The sequence below is a fragment of the Monodelphis domestica genome, chromosome 7 (assembly GCF_027887165.1).
Source record: "Monodelphis domestica isolate mMonDom1 chromosome 7, mMonDom1.pri, whole genome shotgun sequence".
Lineage (NCBI taxonomy): Eukaryota > Metazoa > Chordata > Mammalia > Didelphimorphia > Didelphidae > Monodelphis > Monodelphis domestica.
Genome location: NC_077233.1, coordinates 198,043,947 through 198,062,209, shown reverse-complemented (window position 1 = coordinate 198,062,209; position 18,263 = coordinate 198,043,947). Strand labels below are relative to the sequence as shown.

The window sequence follows — 18,263 nt, the reverse complement described above, 5'->3', positions numbered from 1 at the left end:
TCATTATAAGTAACTTTTAAAAAAATAGAAAAAAATTTTCTTGAGTCTTTGCTCAGAATGTTTTGTTTTTTTAAGTAGTGATTGATAATTTTATAAGATTTATTTTTTCTACCTCCTATCATGATAAAAATGATAAAAATGATAAAAAATGATAAAAATCATTATTCCTAGATATAGTCCTACTAACAAACTAAGTAAATGTTTCTGATTTGCTTATTTTTCAACATATTAATCATTAATTAACTTTTTGTTATCTCTTCTCTGATTTAGATATCTTTCATCACACCGTAAACATTTGTTAATTCATTTTACTTCCAATACAAACTCATATGAGTTAGTATATTTATCAGTGTTCTGAGCAAGTGTTTGAGTCAGGGTAGGCTGAACTCTGTTTCAGTGCAAAATTCTGCTTGTGTATCAGTATCAGCTTGAACAAATAAATTCTGTGGTTTGAGGCAAATGCTTCTGGAGTCCATCAAAAAGCTTTGCCTTAGAAGCAGATATCAAGTAACTCATCCACCTTTTATTTAAAAACTCCTGTTTATCTAGAAGAGTTAAAATGAGGAATGGGGAGTCTGATTTAGCAAATGGATTATGCTCATTGTCCAAGTTATCATATCCTTTATCCTATACTTGAATTGGCCAGCAGCACATAATATGCAGTCAACAGATACTGTTGATGAGATGTATTGTTCCTTTTTAAAGATTAATAATAATAAAACTACTCTCACACACTATTTGTACCTAATAGGCATTCAATATATTTATATATGTGGGTTTTTTAAAAGTAAAAACCTATGGGATTTTTTTTTTGAGATTTAGAAGTTATTTCAAGGACATTGTTAAGATCATCTTATACAAGATTCTGAACCAATCTGGTCATTTGACCTTCCTTGTTTCAGTTTCTGCTTGAGAGGTCACTGTTTTCATTTCTGAAATAGAAAATAATTATTTCTCTGAGTCAAATAAATAATGGTACCAAATGTATTGTTTCATATAGGTGTGAAAGGAAAGAAGGTAGGAAGAGAGGATGAAAGGGAGGGTATTTCTATAATATATATATATATATATATATATATATATATATAAAGATTTCTTGATTTCTAATTTGCCCAAAGAGCTTAGATTCATCCAAAACCTCATTGATTTTGAATAGTTACTCCCTTATAAATCCTTGAGACTTTTATAAGAACCCTTGAAATTCACTTTTCTAGATTAGAAAATTCATTCTTTGCCCTAATCCACTTTTGTCCCATTCTGGTATTAACTTTATTGGAATTTTAACAGCAAAATAAATATTGTAGAATCAAATATGTCTTTCTACATTACCTTAAGCTTGTATTCTGTAACTGTATCTTAAGTTCATTTTTAGGCTATATAATACAGTCCAACATGGAGCTGAAGATAAAATTAAAAAGTCAAAGTTTATAAATTTATAAATAAGTGATAAAGAGTTGGAAGCTGTGTCAGTTAAGTTCCAGACATCTTTATATTTGAAAACATGTGAATAATTAACTGCATTGTTTTTTTAATCTGGGCATTTGTCCACCATTTATGAAATTGCTGCTTAAGACTAAATTTAAGATGCCTAGAGCAGAAAATAAAATTGAGCAAGTTTATCATTGATCCTTTAATATCCATAATTCATTCCAAAGAGTAAAAGATGATTAAAGCCAAGCTTAACTCTTTGCTTTGCATGTGTTTCTGTATAAAAATGCCATTTGAATTTGGTTCCCGTGATAGAGGAGCAAATTATAAAATGCTAGCAGTTTCATTAATGCCCACTTATACTGTTAAACAAGCCCATCCTGCTACATAAATGAATTGGTTTCATTTGTCTGAAGTTGACTACTACTTGGACAGCCTTCTTTAAACATGGTAGACTGCCACTCAAATTTAATATGAATTCAGTCATTCACTAAACACTTCTTACTGCTGTTGTGCAATCATTTAAGTCATGGCAGACTCTCCATGACCCCATTTGGGGTTTTCTTGGCAAAAATACTGTAATTACATGCCATTTCCTCCTCTAGTTCATTTAACACAGATGAGGAGCTGAGACAGTTAAATAACTTGCCCAGAGTCACGTAGTAAATAAGTATTTGAGACCAAATTGAACTCGGATCTTCCTGACTCCATTCTAGTGCTCTATACACCAAACCATGCAGCTACCCTTTAACATTTATTACATGCCTACTATATTCCAGGTATGCAATAAATTCTAAAAATCCAAAGACAAAAAGGAAACAGTTCCTGCTCTCAAGCAGCTTATATTTTGTTGCAGAAAAATAAAAAAATATAGAACTATAATCACAAAATTTATAAAAAGTAGTTTCTGGACTGGGGTTGTAAGAGTACTAGCTACCGGGATGAAAGTGGTACTTCATTTGTTAGGATAGAGGTATTTCATGCCCAATCCCTTATCTGTAACACAAGCTCCATTTTTCATCACAACAACAACAACAATAATAACAATAATTAACATTCATAGTATTTTAAAGTTTGCAAAGCATTTTATAAATATCTCATTTCATCCTCAATAATTCTGAGAGGGAGGTTCAATTATTATCACCATTTTATAAATAAGAAAACTAAATTAGAAAGAAATTAAAGACTTGCTGAGGGTCAAAGAGCCAGTAACTATCTGAGATTTGGTTTGAACTGAAGTATTTCTCACTTATCTTCCATTTCTTATTTTCAAACTGTTGCATCTTTTCCTAGAGCTATAATTTCTTTTTTCCATCTCCTTTTTTTCCTTCTCTGTTCTTTAATTTTCCCCAAAGAATGTAAGTTTCATGAGAGTAATTTCATTTTTATCTTTATATATCTCCAGTATCTAGCACAGAAACAGGAATTACCCAGGTACTTAATAAATAATTGTTTACTGATTCATTGACTAGCTTATTCATACCCCAGTTTCTTATATAATGGTATCATGAATATATTGTTGAAGTGTAGTGCTGACTCTGGTTGTTGATCCTGACATAGATGGTAGCCAATTTTTTTTTGCCTGGTCAGTAAAAGGCTAGGAAAAGTGGAAATAATTATCCTTAATGATTATAAAGACCTAGTGAAAGAGAAACATGGCATAGAACATTGAAGTTATATGTGATTCTCTCCTAGAGGAATCCATTTGAGAGGCAATAGGAAAAGCATTAAATTTGAAGTTTGAGTTTCTGGATTTAAATCTAGGTTCTGATATTTGTCATCTCTGTGACCTACAGGGAGCCTCTGTAACTGTTTGAATATCTGTTTCCATCTTTGCAAAATAAAGAGATTAGATTTTGGTTCCCATTAAATGACTTGCAAACTCCTTAAAAACCCCATAACAGTAATTAATCCCAGTGGTTCAAATTGAAAGTTATTTAATGGCACCTTAAGTAGTAAATAGGTACAAAATATTGTGAATAATATATTAAATTATCCCAAGTTCAAATCACATTCTCGTTGTTGCTATTGCTGTTGCTGCTGCTGAATGTGTCAGTACAGAAATGCTGGAAACCTCAGATCTAGGTGATCTCTGATCTATGAATCTTTCCAACTCTAAATTGTATAAGATGTTAGGATGACCCAAATGGAAAAGGGGAAATTAAATTGCATGAGAGAATTTTCCTTAAAAATAAAGAGTGATACTAAACTATTTTAGTTCTTTGAACAAAACCTGTACAATTATTCAATATTATATATAATCTCATGGAAGTAAAATAAATCTATAAATCACTGGGTCTATATTAGTAGGATTTATCTTCAAGATGAAATTATTTGGGGCAAAACTTTGAAACACTTAAATCCAGTTGCCTAACCCTTGCTGCTCTTCTGCCTTGGAACCAATACTTACTGTCAATTCCAAGCAGAAGGTAAAGATTTTAAAAAGACAGACTTGGAAACAAAAATAGTGGATCTGAAAATTATGACATGCTAATAATTTCCTGAAGAAAAGAGAGAGAGAGTTAAGTGGTACAGGAGTAACTATGTGGCATAATGGATAGAGCACTCGGTCTGTTATCAGGTCAACTTGAATTCAAATTTAGCCTCAGAAACTTGCTGCTTGAGTAACCCAGGTCAAGTCATTTAACCTCTATTTTCCTCAGTTTCCCCATCCATAAACTGGGAGTAATACTAGTATCCATCTCCTTGGATTGTTGCAAGAATAGAATGAGATAGTATTTATAAAACACGGCATGGTGCCTAGCATATAGTAGGCACTTAGTAAATGCTTACCCCCTCCCTTGTTAATTTCTCACTTTAAAATATTTGTCAGTATTTAGGGAGAATTTCCATTTTGCTCATTATTTTAGGGAACTACTTCAAAATGACATGTGATAAATTCTACCTAAAAAATAAACATTCTTAGAAAACAACTGTTGAGCACTTTAACTGTCCTTAAAGAGCACAAGACTAAACAATGAAAAGGCTGCTATATATGAGCTTTGCAGACCCTGAGTCTGAATGCAGGACTTATTAACTTTGTGACGTTAGACAAGCTGTTTATACTCATCTAGAAAATGAGAGAGCTGAATAAAACAACCTATAAAAGGTGCCTTTCATCTCTGGATCTAGTAATATATTTAGAATTGGAGGGGATCATGGACATCATCTAGTCATTTAATAAAAGTGAACCTAATGTAGCTGGTTGATGCTGGGCAGGTCAGAAAATCTTTTAAGGACCTCTGGTAATTCTATATAACTACTATGTCCCTCTGCAGGAATGAAATCACAGTCCAGAGCAAGGGAAAAAGAATAGTAATTCACCTATTCCTTAAGTGGTTATAATAAAGGATTGTAACTATCCTAATGTTTCAAGTGAGTTTTTCCAATATTTATTCCCACAATGAAAATGATATGTAATAAAAGAGAACATTTCCTACCTCCTTCAAAAGAGAAAATACCTACCTACAATATTCAGAATCATAGATTTAAAGATGGAAAGAATAATGGAACTTATCTTACCCCTTTATTTTATAAATGAGAAAAATGAGGTCTACCTGAATTTATTCACCTATTCAGTGCCACACCAACCAAACTACCCCAGAAATTATTTCAGAGAGCTAGAAAAAAAATAACAGAATTTTTTCAGAAGAACAAAAGACCAGGAATAATAAGGGAATTGATGAAAAAAATATGAAGGAAGGTGGCCTCGCTGTACTTGATCTCAAACTGTATTGTAAAGTGGTAACATCAAAAGTCTGGTACTGGCCAGGAAATAGGGTAATAGATTGATGGAGAAGATTGGGTATTTAACACAGTAGTAAATAACTAATGTTTGACAAATCCTGAAAATAAAGACCAGAGAAGTTAATAATTTACTCACAGTAAAACAAGTAGGATTCATGACACAACTGGGATTTGAACTTGGGTCCTCTATGGACCAATTAAGGACTTCATGCTTAATATAACAGAGGAATAAATGATATATTACTAAAACTCTTAACTATATGTAAGTTCTTTCAACATGTAATTATTTGAAGATCTAAAATTGTGTTTCTCCTGGTCAGAGAGAAAGTCAGTGGACTCTCAATATCCCAGGTTGATGTATTTTAAAATAAGCTCTAGGCAGGAAAGCTAAGGATTTTGTTTTAAATAAGCATAATGAAAAAAATAAGGCATTATTTCTGTTGCTTGGTGGCATTTTATGAAGGTAGCTATATTACCAGAAATAGAAAATAAATATTATTTTGTTTCTTTGATTTTTACTTAGATATTTTGAGGACTGTCTGCCACTTAGAGACCATTTATGTCCATCTTTTTAGAGACCATTTCTTTCATGAAAAGCAGGAGTTGATATTGATCTTTTTTACATTGATCTTTGAACAGTATCATCCCTGTTATAATGAGAAGAGATAAGCACTGTGACCAATCTTTGTCATGACAGAAAATGATCCTTCCCTTCATAGTTCATCTGGATTCTGAGTTAGACTGCCTTATCCCATGTTACCAGCTACTCCAGGAGAACTACATTGTCGATTCCTAGCTTGTAGCCATGTGGTGGCAAATAAAAATAAGTGTGCTATACCCCCCAACTAGATAATAAATTTCTATAAGACAAGGATCATGTGATATGTAGTGCTTATCACAAAGGAAAAATTTAACAGCTTTTTTATCTTTTATTTAAGCATCTCTTTGTATTTTTAGCTTCTGATTCAATGCCCTGTATTAACATGAAAGATCCTTAAACATAGTGTTAGAATCATTGGAAAGAACCTCAAAAGTCATTGAGTCCAAACTGTCCATAATCAAGAGTCAATATATACCTAATAAGTGGTCAGTCATCTTCTACTGTAAGACCTCCAGTGAGGCAACCCATTCTTTTCTCATTTGGGGAAGTTTTCCTTTTTCTTAAATCAGGCCCAAAGTTGCCCTTCTTTAACTTCTTTCCCATCACTCCCGTTCTTACCCCTTGAGGCCAAGCAAAAAATTTAAATCCCTCTCATACACAAAGCCATCCAAATATAAGGTCATAGCTATAATTACCTATTTTAATCTTCTCTTGTCCTGGAGAGACATCACCAATCCTTAAAAATTCATTTTCATATACTATAATCCTCAGTCTTCTTGCCATAATGGTTACTCTCTTCTGGATACATTCAAATTTCTGTCCATATTTAGGGCAAGTGATGTTTGATTATTCTTTCATTTATCTTCAGTCTCCATTCTCTACTAATCATTTTTGGGTGATCCTTCCCATTCCATATATCATTCTCCTTAGAAGAAAAAAACTAAACAGTAAATTGAGCCTAATCACTTAAAAATCATCCCAATCCCTTATTAAGTATCTAAGGATATACCATAAGTGTTTATTGGTAATGATATCAATTTCTTCAAACCTCTAAATGGAACTGAGTCTGTATTTTCACTCACAACTTCTAATGGAACTTCTAATATTTATGACACAATCAAATGTGAGGATATGAAAGAGAAAAGATGTGTTTGACACAATAAATTACTCTGGAACTTTCCACTAGCATGAGTACTACATTGAAGACAGTATTTGAGGAGCAACAGCACTGGAGAATGGTTCTGGTAGTTCCTTAAAATGGCCCATAAATGGTAGTTTACAAAAGGAGTGCTGCAGGAATGATTATGTAAAGCAACAGAAACTATATGAGCCACCTTAAAGAAAAAGGATAGTATCTTTCTTGTAGTGACCCAAGGCAGCCTACTGTCTTAAAAAAATAAAAGGGAAGCTTGGACTTTTGGTATGGAGAGAGGGAAAGAAAGGAGAACCCCCTTCTCAAAGCAGGGTTCAGGGGAGTCAGCAAATATAACAGGTTGGCTCAGAGAGAGGAGAGGGGGTTTGAAGATTTTCCCCTTCTGCCTTCCCTACTTAGCTAAAGCTGCTCTCCCCAATTCACTCTTGTCCCTCTTGTCCCCCCTCCACTACTGGAGACCAAAAGGTCTCCCCTTGATCTGTTCACTCACACTCAGCTTGGGGAACAGATAACTCTTAATGTTAACTCAATCAGAGAATACAATAGGAATAACAGGCAGGGAAGAATGGGAAAAGGAAAATAGGAAAAGGGTGTCCCTGTCTCTATCTAAACTCTTTCTCCTCCCTCTTCAAGTTTGGGGGGAACTCAGGTCTTGGCAGCCTGAGCCCCCTGAGAGAAAGTCAGGTTGACTCACCCCTGGACAATAGGAACTGAGGTAAAGTTTGCTCAGGTTTCTCTTCAGAAGTCCCTTCAATTAGGAAGTGTTGGGGAGAAAGATTTCCAGTCACCAGCAGGAAAAGTAGGTATTCCTCAAGAGAAAGGCTTTTCCCCAACTTCTCTCTTCAGCTTCTCAAGACTGAGATACTCACTGCTCTCTCCCCCAGAGTCTTCTCCTCCTTTGGATTTCACTCCTGGGGCCCCTCCTCCATCAAGATGATCAATTTCACATACTCTTCAGTCTGGCACTTTTTCTCCAGTGCCAGCCTCTATCACACTCCTGTGACCATTTCTTCTTTTTCTCTGCATTATGTTTTCCTACACACCAAGTGCTTGAAAAAGTTTTCAGGAAGCATGTGAATGGAATGTATGTGTGTGTTTTCTGTTGGATGTTTTTGTGTTCATATGGAGTAGAACCTAACCATAGATACCATTAAAGGGAGGTAATTGGGCTCAGATTCAGCCTAATATCAGTATTTGATTTTGCCAAATAAACTCGTATCTCTGGGATCACAAAAATCAGTGTCCTATACCAGGCACTAAAAGATAAAAACTATATTCCCCTGTATGTGTATGTGTGTTTATATATACATTCCATATATGTATATGTGTGTACTTTGGCTTGAATAACTACCAACCAAGATCCACACTGGCAAGAAATGAACCTCATTGACCACTTGAGTCTCTTTCCATACTTGTGCCTAGTATGATCCCATAAATATGGTAGATGCAATGTAAATTCATTGAATTAAATTAATCTTTCCTTTTTTAAAGGACCACTCAATCTTCTACGTTAGAGAAATCTTTCTTGAGAAAGAACTGTTTTTTTTTTTGTCCTTCTTTGTATCCCTAACACTTAACACAGTACCTGGAACATCATAAATAATTAATTAATGATAATTGCTAGACTGGCAACATGCTATAAGTACCAATTTTCAAGCATGACATTAATCCTTAGAAGGATCAAAAGAGTCATACTTTTAAAAATTTTTTTATTTAATCAATTAATTTAAAATATTTTTCCATGGTTACAAGATTAATTTTCTTTCCCTCCCCACCCCATTCCCATAGCTCACATGCAATTCCACTGGGTTTTACACGTATCATTGGTCAAGACCTATTTCCTTATTATTGATATTTGCACTAGGGTGATCCTTTAGAATCTACATCTCCAATCATATCCCCATCAACTCCTGTGATCAAGCAAATGTTTTTCTTTTGTGTTTCTATTACCACAGTTCTTCCTCTGAATGTGGACAGTGTTCTTTCTCATAAGTCTCTCAGAATTGTCCTGGATCATTTCATTGTTACTAGTAGAGAAGTCCCTTACATTCGATTGTATCACAGTGTATCAGTCTCTATGCATAGTGTTCCAAGAGAGTAATTCTTGAACCACAATAACTTGCAATTGTATAGCTTTTTAAATTTGTCACAGTGCTTTCCTCACAATCAGCTTGGGAGCTAACTAATGGAAGTACCTTATTACATCATTTGGGGAGTAGAAGCTGAGGCTGAAAGAGGTTATAATTTGCCCAACTAGTAGATTGCCAAAAATTGAATTTGAACCCAAAACTTCCTGAATCCAAATCTAGGACTCTGCCATCTATGTCATGTTGTTTTTTCTTAAAGCTGTGGATGGGATATCTCAAATATCTCAACTTTTCATTCCATCTCCAAAATATCCTCCAACTCTGACCAAAGGAATAACCAAAAGTACTAGAAGAATCCAGTTCAATATACACAAGTTTAATCAACTTACAGTATCATTTTTCTTTTTCCAAGTTCTCATCAGTAGTTAGTAAAGTTGGCATATAATAATATATAATATAATTCTCCAACAATACACATTGAGTCAAGTAACTACAGAGGACAATGACATATCAGCATAATACTTCACTACACAAATACTAAAGGTCCTTTCCTTTTTTGGTCATGTTTTCTTTCTCTAGAAACTAAAGCAACACAGGACAGTAGAAACAGAGGACATCATAACTCTTCAAGTATCTGTAAAATGGAAAACAGATAATTTTGTTATTTTTTGTGACAGGAGACAGAAAAAGTAATAAGTAGAAGTTGTAGGGAGGAAGATTCAGGCTCAAAGTAAAAAAAAACTTTTTAATAATAATTACATCATAATAATTTTCAAAAGTGGGGTCAGAGAATCATTGTTCTAAAACTAGAATGGACCCCAAAAGACATCTAATATACTTTCTTCATTTTACAGAAGAAATAACTAAGACCCAAGTAACCTAAGTGATTTGTAGTGAGAGATGATAGACTTCTCCTCATTAGAGGTCTTTGAGGCTGGATGACATTTTTGAGCATTTCATAATGGGTAATCTTTGCCAGGTGTGGATTGGACTAGATGAACACTGAAGTCTTTTCCAACCCTATACTTCTAGGGGTCTATAAAAGACCACAGAACTTGATTTCAAGAGTCTGACATTTGAATCCCATCTTCAACAACTGCTATAATTTTGGTTGTCACCTTATCTCTCAGAGCTTCAGTTGTTCCTTCAGTACTAGATGACATATAAGATTCCTCCCAGGAGACAGCTAGCTGACTCAGTGGATAGAGCACTGGGTCTGGAGTCAGAATTCAGAAAAAAACTCTGAATTCAAATCTGGCCTCGAATATTTACTAGCTACATGACCCCAAAAAGGTCACGTAATCTCTGTTTGCCTTAATCCACTGGAGAAAGAAATGACAAACCCCTGCAGTATCTTTGACAAGAAAATTTCTTAGGCAGTCTTGTCCAAGATATCATCAAGAATCAGTCACAATTAAATAACAACAATAACAACAAAGTTCCTCTCATTTTAAATCTACAATTTCTGCAATTAAAAAAATTTAAATCCCAAACAAAGCAAAAAATGCTTATGATTAAAAAGTGTCATTTTCCTTTGTGAATTGAAGATACATTTTTTTTTGGAAGAGGACCTCTGAACCTATCTTCATTTTTTTGTATAATCCTTACCTTCTGTCTTGGAGTCAATATGGGGTATTGGCTTCAAGGTAGAGGAGTGGTAAGGGCTAGGTAATGGGGGTTAAGTGACTTGCCCAGGGTCACACAGCTGGGAAATGTCTGAAACCGGATTTGAACTTAGGACCTCCCATCTCTAGGTCTGATTCTCAATCCACTGAGCCACCCAGCTGCCCCTAACTATCTTCATTTTAACTTTGCTTTACCTGACATTTTTCATAGAATCATGATATGATTGTTAAAATATATATGCACATGCAAAAAAAAATTTACTCCTTTAGAGCTATTTCTTGTTCACAAGTTGAATGTATTTTCACTATATCATCTTTGCATTTCAGGCCAGGAAAAAGCAGGCTTAATAATATGGTTGATAGCCAAATCCGATGGAGCAAGCAATAATGCATCTCACAGTCTCTGAGGGCTACCAACTGCGACTTCATTTTACAAAAGCTTAGAAAATTATCCAGGATTCCTCTTCCCACTGTTTATTGGATTCCTATGATTATTCTCATTAAGTCTAACCCAATGGCAATACGCCTGGGAATTGGAAGTAAAGAAACAGCAAGGCAGAGAAGGAAAATGTTTAGTGAACCATCTCTTCTCTTTAAATTGCATCATGTGCAGTTTGCTTCAGACACCTAACTGGGGAGGGTTTGGGGGGGTAACCATAGGAAGAAATGCCATCCAAGTAACCACTGAGTTATAGAGAGCCCAACAAAAGAAAAGGGGATCTCTTGTCCTAGAAATTTTGTAGACAGCTTAAAAGGTACAGGGCTGTAAGAAGTTTACAAGATGACAAAACAAAGTAATTTTGTTATAACTATGCTAAACTGAATATAGGAGCAGCTAGGTCATGTAGAAGATAGAGTTCTGGGTCTGGAGTCCAGAAGACACATATTCTTAAGTTCATATCTGGCCTCTGATGCTTACTAGTTGTATGACCCTGGACAAGTTACTTAACCCTTTTTGCCTCAGTTTTCTCATCTGTAAAATGGGCTGAAGAAGGAAATGGCAAAACACTCCACCAAGAAAACACAGTTAGGGTCAGAAAGAGTCAAACACACCGAAAAACTACTGAACAACAGCAAAAAAGTGAATATATACGTTTTTTAAATCATAGAAAAGCTTAAGTTGCAAATTCCTCTATTTTAGTCTTCTTTATACATGAAACCCATTTTAGAAATTTGCTATTTGGAATGCTATATGAAGTTCTACACTAGGTCATCTAGAAGGGGAACCTTTTTCCTTACAGAGGCTATTTAGTGTAAAGGAAAGAAATTTTGCAGTTAATATTTCAAAGGAAGATAGACTAGTCTAATGAAAAAATTCTTAACCTGGGGTCAATGGACATGTTTTTTAAAAATATTTTGATAACTGTATTTCAGTATAATCGGTTAACTTAATAATAACACTTCATATTTTATGCATTTAAAAACATTTTTTTTCTGCAGAGGGGCTATAAGCTTAATCAGATTGCCAAAGGGGTCCATGAAATACGAAAGAACTTCTGAACTAGTAGTGTTCAAATCTCTGAACTTCTGAACAATTAGTGTTCAAAGTAGTAATAAAATATCTTCTTAGAGAAAATAATTGCTCCCAGAACCAACAAAGATCCTTTTCTGCTCATTCCTCCTACCTTGCTTCTCTGTATAAAGGATGCTTGGTTAGGATTAGGGCAGGTCACAGAGAGGTGGGTTTATTAGAGTGGAAAGCACAAAAAGGATAAAGCATTAATCTCTCCAGGGTATGAGCTAGGGAATCCATTTTCAGAACACTGCAGAGGGATGTAATTGTGCCTCCTGTTAACTTTAATGGGACTCACACTGCTCCAATATCTGTGTACTGTTTGGAAAAAGAATCCCTTGGTCTGCAGATTTCTTGTTTGGATTATTCAGCTGATAGGTGGCATCTCAGTTTGGGTGAGATCTCACCTTATACCAAGAACTATATCTGGCTCAACAGAGAGAAATACTTAGCCAGGCTCTCATTTGGTTCAGATCTCTGTAAGATTACCAAGACATCCAGATGATCTTCACTGTATTCCCTTAGTAGATATATCCCTTGATCTCCTGAACAAAGGGTCACTTCTCATTTCTTTTCTCTTGCTCAATGATATCTCACCAACACTGTAAGCCTTCTTCCATTGCTGTCCTGCCCCATAAAGTATCATCTCTTTGTTTCTTCACAACTTGATCTCCCACACATAAGCCTCATGCCTCTGCCTGCTGGCACCCTTTTTTTTCTCTCCATGTGTAATTCACATGATGTACTATCTAAATAGTGTGATCATTAGTCAGGGAAAGGGGCCATATTCATACTGTGAAATGGCCCCATTTGGAAAACCTGGAACTTGGACAAGATCCCTCCACTCTACCACTTGTTTATAAGATGACAAAGGAGACATTAACCATCAGTCCAAGAATTTAGTAGCGTTTTCTTTTGTTTCATCATTTCCTTGGCGTATATATATACACACCCACTGACTGCTACAAGAACTTTTGTGTATTGAATTACCCTAAGGAAGAAAGATAAAGGAAGAAGAGGAGGAGTGGAAAGGGAAGAGAAAGAAGAGAAGAAAGAGAAAAGATCATCATTTTTACCATTCTTGCTTCTTTTATCACTGGCTAGGTCATGTATCAAGTTCTATGTGTCACCCTCATCAGTGGTCCTTCCCCTCAAGAAACCTTGGTTCTGGGTTCACTTGGCCTACTTCTAGACCTGGGGGAAGCTTAAACTCAAAGACAGGGGATTCATTTTTTTCTCTTACAATCTTTACTCATTATATCCCAACATAACATTCTAAGGGAAAATTTTAAACAAAGCTTAGTGATGACTTATGTCTAGGATTGCCCCTAAAGAGATCTACAGGATTGCTACTAGAAAGGTTATTCAGTTTATACAAATTGTGTTAAATAGAGGCCAAGTGTAAAAAAAAAAGGTGCTTAAAACGTAGAAGCAAACATTGACAAATACTTAAAACATATTCTATTTTAGTATATGTACATTTTGACCAGAGACTCACTCACCAATGCTAATTCTCAATTTGTACATAAGAAGATGGTTTATAAGTGCCTCAAGAGAATTATATAATCTGTTTTTATGACATATATAGTCAGCATTTTTTTCAGTGTTGTCAACTGAAATAAGTTACTTTATACCCACAACAAGAACGAGAACAACATTAGAATTTAAAATACTATGATTTAAAACATACTTGTCAAAGTTAATTTTTTTTTCCTTAAGAAAGCTATTCTTTATTTTAGAAAGCCTAAATTATATCACATTTTGCCCACATTTTCATCTTTAGGGAAAATAGTTTTAAAAAAACACATAAAAATGTCAATACAGTAGATTGAGCTGCTATGAAATAGTTCTGAAAACTCTGTTTACTGTATACCTAAACTTAACCAATCCCTTTGAGCAATACACATCTGCATCATTATTTTTCTTTGGGTCCTTCAACCTCCCTTACAACCAGACCTCTGACAAAGAGAAAATGAAGAAAGATTTCAAAGGTGTGGGGAAGCATTTCCTGACCCTGACCTTGTGGAATAGATTCATTATCAGGGAACACTTTGGTGTTAGTTTAGCACCTAAGACCTTAAACATTTTACAGTGTGGTCTAGCACACAGTGACATTCACATAACAACGAAGGAAATAAACATAGGGAAATTCTCTGAGAATAACAACAACAAAAAAAGCAACAACACAAAAACATGCTCTCTTTACTGCCAAGCAAGAGTCTCATCCAACTTTCTGCATGCCTTCAAAGATAGACACTCTACAAACTCTAGTGTCATGGACCAGATTATAGTAATTAGTAAGGTCTGCTTCTCCTTGATTTCATCTGATGGCTGTAGGGAGTCTGGGATATTGACGGAAGCTAAATTTTTCCAACCCAAAGTCATACAATGAGTAACAATCTGAGGCTAGATTTGAACTCACAGATATAAGACCCCTTGATTCCTGGTCCAGCTGTCTATCCATTGAATATCCACCTGCCTCCAGCAGGTCAATGGATTATACAAGTTAGTGAGTATAAACTATTTTTATTTCAGACTTGAAGGACAGGAAAGACAGGAGAAGGGATAGTATATAAATACTTTTAACTTTGCTAGTTAAGGGTTTCCATGAAATATCTGCTACTGAATTGTTAATGATTTCAAGTTTTCTTTCATCTTAACTATGGCTCAATAAGTAAGTAATTTTTACTTTAAAAAAAACTTTTCAGAGCCTGCTAAAACCATTTCTTTATATTTGAAGCTATAAAGGAAAGGAAATATGTGCAGTCTTAATTAGTTATTTTTGCTGTGCATTTGCTTTAAGTAAAGAAAATAATTATGAGAATGTATCATTCCTTGTACTCAAAAAAAGACAAACTGTTGACATTCCACATGTGAAGAATAAATGCATCAGGGATCAAAGATAGATAGCCTATCCCTATAATGATAAATTCTTGTCTTGCATCTGACCCATACTTGCTGTGACTCTCATTAAGTCATTTAATTTCTCAGTGACCCCAGACAACTCTGTAAGTTTAATATAACTTATATGTGAATTATCCATATGAATTGGTAGTGCAGAATTTCTACAGAAGCAATGAATGCATAGATCTAGACCCCCCCCCAAAAAAAGATGAAGGGCAGCTTTTATTTTAAACATAGACCTCTTGTGGGATCATGGCCCTTGAAATTTATACTCTTCTGTTATAAGAAAGTTCTTTCAGTGTGTGCATTTTTATTCACACCAAACTTCGGGAGGGGGGGAAATATGCAAAAATTCTGGCAAATACCCCTGGTACCTAATTAAACAATTACTGAAAACATGATTTCCAGAGCCATAGACCCCTTCAGAGTTTCAATAACTATATATGACTCCATCTGTCTTTCTTAGGACCAGACAGTTAACTTCTTAACCTCATGATAAAAGTAGTCTCTATCTTTCTTAAAATCAAAAAGAAAGCAGTGGGAACTTTATATTCATTGCCATTCAAAAGCACAATGCCACTTACCTTCCTCTTCTACACATCCTCCAATGCTATCATCTGCAGTAACATTATCATTGGTTTCCACAACTCATAGGTCAACTGGGTCTGGGACTTCTGAGACTCCCATGCAGAAGGCCTGCTTTTCCCTATTCTTTCCTCAACATAAAAGAGATCCCAAGTGACTCTGTGGCTATCCCTTTTAAGACATTTAGAAAAATCATTTTAAAACTTAAAGAGACTAGGGTCAAGCTACCTAAACCCCAAATTAAAAAGAATCCCACCAAAAAAGAAACAGAAAAATCTTACAAAAAAGGCCCATAGCTCTATGGTATGGGGACATAGAGGGGAAAGTATTGAATATATAATCAGAGCTTCTACTTTCTAATGCTGGCTCTGCCACTTAATCTTTGTGCCATCTTGGGCAAGTCCTTTAATGTCCCTAAGCCTTTTGTTTTCTCATCCCCAAAATATGAGGGTAAGACTAAGTGAAGGTCCACTTTAGCCCTAATCTATAATCCTCTGGCTCTAATATTCCACCTTACCATATCCTCATTCACTGACACCATCTTCCTTATACATGCACCCTCCTAAAAATATAAAAGACAAAATAGAATACCACCAAAACCTCTGCTTCTAAATTATAATGATGTTTATGATGAATAATGTACTACCCAAAAAAGAAAGAATGCCTCTTTACTGGAGATGCATCCCTTTATATACAACAAAAGATTAATCCACTTTGGAAAGTTTATATTTGAGAAATCCATTGAATTCTGCACCAGTTGCCTTACAGAAAGCAAATGTAATCTGTCACTAGCTGACCAGCAGAGAACCAGAGAGTTTTAGTGCTAAAAGTGACTTTAGAGATTGTTGAGTCCCATCCCATGTAGAAGGGAAGAAAAAACAAGTCTAGAAAGTTTCACTGACTTACCTAGGATAGCATAGAAGTAAAGATCAAGGACTAGAAATCAGATCTTTTGATTCTTGTGTACTTAAGTAGAGCCAGAAACCAAATGAATATATTCCTGCTGTTTGCAGTGTCATGGAAACCTAAAACAGGCTCTTAAAGTTTCAGATCCTTGAAGGATCATAAATTTAGAACTAGAAGAGACCCACTCCATCATCTAGTTCAACACTTACTAATGAGTAACTGAGACAGAGAAGTTAAATGGCTTGCCTAATGTCACACAGGTACTAGATCCAAGCTCAAACTTAGACTCTGAATCCAAATCCAGAACTCTCACCATTGCTGGAATTCACATACCAGCAATGGAAGGAGATCATTTAACAGCACTCATTTATGGGGAGCATCAGAGTTCAAGATTTCTAAGATCTTTTCTTTTCAGTCCTAATATTTTATGATTCTACAGATGTGATTCTGAAAGTATGTGGTTTTATCAAACCTTTCTTAATCACCTTCATTATCACGCTTCATACTTCATATTATTGTCAACTGTTCAGTCATGTCCAACTCTTTATGACACCATGAATCCTAACTATCCATGAGTTTTTCTCAGCAAGAATCCTGCAGTGATATGCCATTGCCTTCTTGAGTGGATCCAGTGGATCCTTTTGACAACCAAAGGTTAAATGACTTGCCCAAGGGCACAGAGCTGGGAAGTGTTAGAGGTATGATTTGAGCTCAGGTCTTCCTGACTCCAAACCCAGCATTCTATCCACTGAGCTGGGTAGCTGCCTTTCATACTACATAGCATCTTCTTTCCCTGGATTTGGGAGATAGAAAAGGAACTGAACCATAAATACACAATCCACCACCTCCCACAGAGTTATATTTTCCAGCAAGTCACAAGATTGAGTGAAGTTAGTTAGTGAAGTGAGTGAAGACCATTTATATATCAAGCCCAAGGGACAGAAGAGGGAGGGGGCAGGAACAGAATATGAGTGTAAAGGTTAGCTAGTTAAGGGCTTCTATAAAGTGTCTGCTACTGAATTGTTAATGTCCTAAGTGTTCTTCCACCTAAACTATCTTCCCCTCCTTACTGATCTTGAAAGATAATCAAATTCTTCCTTCTTTGACATATCTGAAGACTACATAGTTTCCCCTTATTCCTGCTTGAGATATATATAGAATTGGTACCTGTTTTGCTCTCATTTATATTCTTTCCCTCCCATAATTCAAAGACTTGGGAAAAAAAAACATCAGTTTTAGAGTTTTAGTAGTGCTTGATAAAAAGAAAGTTTGCATTACCATTTCCCCTCCCCTACCCCCAACCTCATATATTTTATCAAAAAGTAGAACTTATTGGTATTCAGTGAAATCAAAAAATAACTTTTCTATTTGGAAAACAGAACAGGATGGACAGCATATCATTTTAGATATGTAAATTGTAACACAGACGATAATAACTGTTCATCTATTTGTTTTAAAGAACATTCAGATTATTTGGAGGCAAATCTATCTGAATGTCCTGTTACACATATCACCAAATGTTCATAGAACACCTTTGGGAGAAATATGTCTTCCTTTTGAGTGACTAGAAGACAAAGTGTAAATAAACTTCTCAGGAACAGGGATGGTTTCTCTGCCTTTGCATTCCCAGTACCTAACACAGAACTTAGCACAAAGGACAAGTTTCCTGAATGCTTGTGCACGATTTAGTTGGTTGATGTCCTATGGGTTAGTT

The 18,263-nt window shown here is 35.2% G+C and overlaps 1 protein-coding gene across 8 annotated transcripts in view; it reads left to right on the top strand.

Annotated features, from left to right (window-relative positions):
* Positions 1–18,263, top strand: part of TRPM3 (transient receptor potential cation channel subfamily M member 3) — a 722,593-nt gene that overhangs the window by 391,039 nt on the left and 313,291 nt on the right. The gene's annotated exons all lie outside the window — the stretch shown is intronic.